Source organism: Pundamilia nyererei, unplaced genomic scaffold (genome assembly GCF_000239375.1).
Source record: "Pundamilia nyererei isolate P.nyererei 1_Seehausen unplaced genomic scaffold, PunNye1.0 scaffold00022, whole genome shotgun sequence".
Classification (NCBI taxonomy): Eukaryota; Metazoa; Chordata; class Actinopteri; order Cichliformes; family Cichlidae; genus Pundamilia; species Pundamilia nyererei.
In genome coordinates this window covers 5,055,887-5,064,181 of record NW_005187423.1, presented here as the reverse complement: position 1 = coordinate 5,064,181, position 8,295 = coordinate 5,055,887, and positions in this window count along the sequence as shown.

Here is an 8,295-nt window from a genome sequence, read left to right as displayed (position 1 = left end):
TGTCATGTATTATCAGTAGGCAGACTTCTCCACTAACCAGTAAGCTCAATAGGCTTTTACTTCATCTAATAGTGGTGGTGTTTCCTTTCTGACCAGACATAAAGGGCTGAGTGTTTTCTTTCTGACAGAGGAAAAAAAAAGAGCACATAAGGAACCTGGGTAAAAGACATATATTTGGCATAAAACATATGTCTTTTACCCAGGAGACTAAAAAAATGTTCTGAAATTTAGATTTGAAGACTCTTAAATATTCCCTTTGATTCATTCAATATGCTGAGCAAAAAACCCCCAAAAACCCAAAAGGAAAATAGCTGTATGCTAAGAATTGCATTCATAAATTCTGCACCTTAGATCGATAAATTTCAAATAAAAAGTGAGGGTGCCTGCCTTGCGATCTACCATTATCCAGTACCATTGGATTCTTTAGACAGACAACAATGGTAGAAGACAATAAAAGCAGGTACATAATCCACCTGTTATAGTAGGTTTACAAAGCCAAAGCTGAAGGTCATCAGTTTGTTGGTGCTGCATTGCCGATGGTGAAGGAGGAGTATTTACCTTAAATGTAGATTAGGCTTACAGATAAGATCACCCCCACATCCAAGTAAGACTTTATTCAGTTTAATCAGTTTGTCAATTCAATTTTATTTATACAGCACCAAATCTTAACAATAGTTGCCTCAAGGCGCTTTATATTGTACATACAGAGACAAACCCAACAATCCTATGACCCCCTATGAGCAAGCACTTTGACAGCAGTGGGAAGTAAAAACTCTCTTTTAAAAGGAAGAAACCTCCGACAGAACCAGGCTCGGGGAGGGGCGGGGCCATCTGCTGTGACCATTCGGGATGAGAGAAGGAAAACTGGAGAAAAGACATGCTGGACTTTATAAAAAGCATTTTGTCTTCTGTTTTAGTCATACCTAAAATCAAATTAATTGCAGTATAAATGAGATCCCTGTGTATCTGAGTCAAAACCAGGAAAAATATTACCAGAAATAGACTCATTACTGAAATTCCATAAATGCTGTTGTTTCACACAACACAGATAACAGACAGAGAGGATATGACTTTAATTTTAAACCTTTCTGTGAGAAATATATGTTTTCTTAATAATGTATCCATCATTCACTGTGCAAACATAGGGTATTATCTTTTCCAGTGCTGTAGATGAACAGAAGAATCCGAGTGCACATACATATATTTTAAATGGGTATAACATCTGTGCCATATTAGTTTGGAAACGTTGGGAGATTCTTTACATATAGCTGGATAACTCTACACTACACTGCCATCTGTCACCATTAAACTGTGTTTTATTAAATAACAATAGCACAACAAATAATACACTTACTGTACATAATGACTTCTCTCAACAAAGCCATATTTCTCAATTTCTGAATATTCTGAGCCAATTTGATATTTAGTTGGAGATAAAAAATATTTCACTCTCTGTATATATCTATATATTTGTTTACATTTGAAATAAGAAAAAATGTCTGGTCCAAAAATCATTTATCTATGTATCCTAGAAACTACTGTATTTTGAATTAATATCAGTCTGAAAGCTGTGTTGTACAAACATAACAGTATGTTTTAAGCAGTATGTAAAGTATAAATTACCTTTAGTAAATAGTTGATATGTTGTATTTTATGAAAGTAAAGCCATACGGTTGTGCTTCCTAAACAGTTATTGCAATACTTTTATTAAACTCTTGAATTAAAGTTGAATTGACTGTCTGCACAATCACATCGTAATTCTCTTACATAAAGATCCACATTGTTGGTGTACATAAACAAAGTTCCAAAATCTGAATCATTGCCAAAATACTCCTGGATCTGACTTTATGTGTGAATAGATATTCCATTCCTCTTTAATCTACCTAAAGAGTGCCGAACAGTGGTGGATGTTACCAGTGCTTTCCTCTGTGTGCCCACAGCTCAAAGATCCATATGTTAGGTTAATTGGCGACTCCAAAATACCATACCATACCAGCTTTATTTATAAAGCACTTTAACATAAAACCAGGGTTCACAAAGTGCTGTACATATACAAATAGCATAGCAAAGTAAAAATAAAAATACTTTAAAATAAGATCAAATAAATAACTAACTAAATAAAATAAAAAAAGTTAAAACAAACTGAGTCAGAAGAGTTTTAAACTCAGAAAGAGAAGAGGCCTGTCTAACGTGCAAGGGCAGATCATTCCACAAAATGGCCATGAATGTACGGGTAAGCTTTTTGCTGTTCATTTTTACTTCTTTCCATCTGAACTTGTCTGTGTGGACTGAACTTTTTAAATAAATAACACCTTTTAGTCAGTCCACAAAGGCTTGTTCTTTCTGAGTGTCACCCAAACCCAGTAAGTTTCTCTGTATTGTATATAAAGAAAAAAGGTTACAGTATGGTTTGATGGTATTTCGATACTATTTCAAATACTAAACCTTAGGTCACAGAAAGATCTGCAAACAGTTCTGTAAGGTCAGTTAAAGTTCGTCAAACATTCCACCGAGTTAATGAACAAAATAGGTCCACAGACTTTAACCTTAAGGTTGATCCTCTAAAGGTTACATTGTCAAGACATTCCCCGTAGCCTTTAAAGTACACCACTTCATGAGAATGTTTTGGGAATGTTACATTAGTGCAGGTGCCCTCAGAACACTCAGGAAACTTCACTGTGAGAATATGGGTATGTACTGTATGGACCTACATGGAATTATTAATCTCTTGTTGTCCTTGTGCCACCTTTGAAATGTATTAACATTCAAAATGAGCATGTAATCAAAGAAAATCTAAAAAAAAGATATATTTGATATGAACCCTAACTATAAGCGTAGGCAATCAAAGTAGGCAATCTGGGTTTCTAAGAAATTGTTCTCCCAAGTATTCGTAATCAGAGAACAAAGAAACTAACTCACTCATCAGAAATTAATAACATTTTTCACAAACCCCCCAAAACTTCAGTTTTAGTTACAAAGTAACAAAGTACTACCTATGATGCCTTAGAAATCAGAGGAATTTAAAAAAGAGTTTAATTGATTTAGAAATGACTCTCATACACACTGTGCACACCCTCCCAATTCTTTTTTTTTTTTTTGGGGGATGTATTTATCTATACTTAATACATCGGTCCCACGGTTGACTGGTGTGACAAAGTCTCAACATGTCCTTTCCATTTCACCCTTGTGTGGCTGTGATGTTTTTGACGGCAAAGACATAAAAACACAACTGAAATCGCCAGAAACACAACACATCTCTCCAAGGGATCTGGTGCTTCTTATTACACAATATAACCAGTTCAGAGAAATTGCAATATTCAGCAATCCTTCAGGTCTTTCAGTTATAAAATGTAATGTTGCCTAGAACCACCCTCAAAGAGTTGCCTGTGCATGCCCCATACTCACAGTCACAGAGGTATCTCTGTTTTCATCAACCGAAACATTCACAGTTGCATTTACATTTCACAAGTAATACGAACAGCCTGTGATTTTGCCCTCAGCTCACAAATGTAATGCTTTCCACAGTGGCAAAGAAATAAGGTGTATTGTACACATCTTTCTGTGCTGCAGCAATGTCATATCATAGAGGTCATAAAGTATAATTCTGAATTGAAAATAGGAACAATATCACAGTGGAATTATCTGTTTTTGTAAAACATGTATAAAAATTTAATAAAACTACATTTCTTACATTTCTGTAAGCTCTTTTATCAAATTGTGGATCATGTCACGGCCTGGTGCTGTCTAGTTCTTTATACTTGGGCCCTTTGTTGGATGTCTGCCACTGTAATGTTGAGGGAGGTTAATGTAGTTTCCTCTTAGATCTGGCAGCCACTGAGCATTTATGTTATGGATTGTGCTCTTCTTCCATATGCTCTTCCAGTATTGTTCCATCTCCAGCCTTGTTGGGACTGTTCTTACAATTTTTCCCTTCAACTGAGTTTGAATCCGAGTACACCTTGGATGGTTCTGTCAAGTCTAGAGTAGGTGAGCTAGACTCAGAAGCAGGAGTTGTTAGTTTATTATAACCTTGTGAAAACAGCACAAGGTTTAGTGCAATGTTAATCCAGTGAAATCCATACATCCAATCCAAAAAATGACACTCCCTCACAACACTGGAACGCTCTCTCTCACCATTCATCAGAGGTGGAACACCAGAGAAGACCTGTGCACAGGGAACTACACAATTACTCCCAGAAGTCACAAGGAACATGATCAGATATCTCTGGGGATGAGGGTTTCATTGATGAGGTAGGTCCACGAGCCAGCGCTGAATGGCTGTCAACCACCGCCTTAAGAAGGAGATGGTGATTTTTCATCAGACAAAGGTGGGTGATCATCCACAGGTGAGTAGGTCATGATCATCACACAAACACACAAAAAAATAGAGGGAGAAACAGAGAGAGAGAAACCAGAGAACTTATAGAAAGACCCTTGACTGAGACAGGTTTGGTGGAGAACATCTAGTTTATTCTGCTGGCTTTATACCTCTTCAAGCGGCTGGCCAAGGCTGTGAGTCTTTGCTTGGCAGTTTCTAAGGCTTCAGCTTGGTGTACTTCTTAGGCACCCCTTTCTTCATCACAGCTTTCTGCACCTCCAATAGTTGGCTAAGTTCCCTCCATGATGTAGATCAGTTGGTTGGTTTCAGTGAAGATCGCAGAAAGAATTTCATTTACATCTTTTAGCAGATCTTTAGAGGGCCATTCACGTAGTCTTGGTAATTGGCCACAGAGGGTCCAGGTTTAGCCGTGAACCTATCTCCAGATCGGCTGCTTTAGCACTTCACTCGCAACAAACTTTACGTGCCTTTTATATAGAAATGTAACTAGTAATAAGAATTTAAACTGGTTTTAAACTGGTTTCCCCCTTAAAGTAAAAAACAAAATGCATAGCCACATGAGGCACACTCTCCTCTGGCATCATCTGCTAGAGCAATTAACCCACAGTTAATTAGAAAATTTCCTCTCCTGTAGTTCAGTTGGATAAGACTGGAGTGCGGAATAGTACAGTGGATAATTTATGGCCCACTGGTAATCACACACGAGCAGGAACCAGGATACTTGAATTAATCACACCTTCATTTACTTCACAGAAATTACCCACCACAGCTTTATGATTTAGATGTGTTTACCCACTGAATATATATCTTCCGAACACATCCCTCTTGAGCTATTCAGTATGCTTGTACCATCCTAGTTTAAACAGTTCTAAAGCAGTTTTAATACCTCTGAGTTTTCAGAAGCCCTGCTGATTTTGATGTGCATTACAATGACCAAAGTTCTTTCAAATCCCTATTCTATAAAGAAGGCATTTTATTGGGCTTTAATCTGACACATTCAGGCAGGTTTTAGTGCGAGAATTCATATGCCAAACATTTCCATGTCCATGAGAATACTGTGTCTTACTACAAACGTTTATTTTTATATTTTTTACATGAATTAAAAAGCCATGCCTCTTATGAATCAGAAGCACATCAGAGTTATCCTCTGTGGTAAATGTTCATGTTTGTCAGGCTCATGCTTAAAAAATTGGCTATCTATTAAAAATGTGTAGTATTCAGGTAGCAAGTGTGATTAAACCTAGGAACATTATTATTTTGCATCATTGGAGACCCTACTCACAGAGAATCTTGTGTTTTTAGATGGGATTTACGAAGCTTTTACACTTGTCAATCTTTCCACAGCTTTAATGCCACAATTATAAATAAAAATTTACAATTTGTATGTTATGACTTTCGGTGGTTAAGTGAATTGAAATTTTAATTCAAATTCAATTAAATTGTTCCCAGTGAGCACAATGAAAACTGGGCTAAAACTCACAAATCTCATACATTGATCAACATGTCATGGATGTTGATCAATGGATTTATAGTTTGGATTTATAGTTTGTCAGGATTTGTATATGTTCATAAGTACAGGCAGTCTTTAATGTAAATAATTTCACACTGTATGTTACAAACATAAAAACTGCATGCATGAGAGCTTGCTGACACATAGTGTACATTATATGTGTGAGAGAGACTCAGTTGTAGCAGTGCTTAAAAGCATTACTGGTTGCAAAGCACTGAGTGCAGTGCACCCTTCCCTTTCGCAAGAATGAAGATCTGGCCTTCTTTAATTGGGAAAAATGTTTCCAGTTCTAAGCTTACTGTCATGCGTATTCGATATAAAGTGTGGGTCATCACGTGTAAGCAACTGTGTTAGGTACAATAGATCTGTGTCTGATCCAAATATATGCAAATATTCTTGCACTATATTCTCCTTGATCTAATATTTTTACAATTGTTAAGTACTATAGTGTATGGCAGATCCAGTTTTTTTTTTTTAACAACAGAATATTTCATAACACACGTTAACACCATTAGTGTGTTGTAGCATTACAAGATAATGCTTTTCTTCTGCAAAGATCTGGTGTTAGTTTAATTTAAAAATGTCAGTGTTGATTGTACTGGCAAGCATTTGAAACTGGCATCAATTCAAAGCTCCAAAATAGCAGATGAGAATATGTTAGCAAATACTGTGCTACAGCCTTGACATTTTACTTAAGTGCAGCCATCAGAAGCACTCAGTTATAGTACATCCATTTCTCATGTCACCAGCCACAGTGATGGTGTGCGATAGCAGTGTCAAGATTTTACAAGCAGACCTGAAAGATCTGAGTCGTCTCCTTTTGAGTGGCATGACATGACCTCGTCTCAACCCCCCTTCGCTCCTCCTATCTGAGATGCACTGCAGATACAGAGCTGGACTGCCATACAAGTAACCATCAGTGGGTTGGATGTCTGTTGGCAGCTCAATTACCACACATCCAGAGAGATGGAATTTGAGTCTCTTATCAGCTGCTCGCCCATGCAGGTGATTCAAACTGAACTCTGAAAGTAGAAGAGGGGACTCCAATTACCTATCTAAAAAACAACCCAACCTGGCTTTTCTCTAAAGCCAGTGTGCATGTAATGGGTAGCAATTATCCCTTGACTGTTTTTCACCATGCAGGTCCAACAGACATGGCACACTGAATTTGTAAATAGTGTAATTTGTCTGTAGCTGGTATGGCATTAATGCGTTTAATAAGTAGATGTGTCCCTGTGGTGCTGAGATAAGACTGACAGAAGTTACTTTATGGTTTAAACCTGTCACCTTCGATGACTATGCAGCAATTTTGTATCATATCAGTGCCCTATATTGGCACTTTAGTGTTATTTTTAGGACTCTTATTGCTTAAATCCTCTCCTCCATATCACAGGATTAAAGGATTCCTAAGGTGCACGTGTGTGTGAGTGCATGTGCATGTGTGTAGTTGGATTTGTACCAATGCCCTCAAGATACCATATCTTAAGAGTCTGTCTGTGCCACACTTGACATACATTCACAGATTTGTGCTTTTAGAGGTATCAGCCTTTACTCACAAACTACAGATATCTGCAAATAGGAATGCCTATCTTCCTCACTGGTCCTCTGTATATGGCAAATGCATTTGGCCAGTTGTTCATTAAGCATTTTTAAGTATGCACTGTGACTAGTGCTGCAACAGTGCATTCAAAACATTTTTCAAATTGAAAAATACAGATAATTTTGATATATAGGTTAAAGATTCACTAATTGTTTTACTGATAGTATGAAATTCAAAGTCAGTGCCCTCCCCAGCACTCAACTTTAATTTTATTACCCAACAAATACATATATCATAACACAACTAAAAAGGATGATTTAAATGTGAAATGTTTTCTAGATGTTCTTGTTTACAATACAGTTGACTGCTTCCTACAGTTTTCTTCTTTCATGAATCACTTATAGTGAATAATCAATGAATAGTGCTGAGAAGTTCAAAGGTGAAATAATATTCCATACTTCTGGTATTTCAGTTATTTCATAGGACTGTGTGTTGTTACATGTTGAGCTAAATTTAGGTGTGGGATGCTAACATGATGATAGAAATACAACAAAATATTTTATTATCCTCCCAGGATATTAAGTTGTAGTTAAATGTGCAAGCAAACTAGCAAAATCTACAAGCACAGAAGTATGTTTTAGTAGCAGAAATAGGAAATGACCTGGAAGTCTTTTGAAAATCTTAAACAAATTTTAACAACGACATGCACAAAACACACCAGCCAAATAGTGACAGCCAGTCTTGATCGAACAAGTATCCACAGTCTTTAAGATAACAACTGCTAACTCTACTGAATGTACTATGATTAACAAATTAGTCACAAAAAATATCTTCACTATTCTTTGGCATATGTGCTGCAAACTAGTAGATACAGGACACATCCAAAGCCATGTATCTATATATACA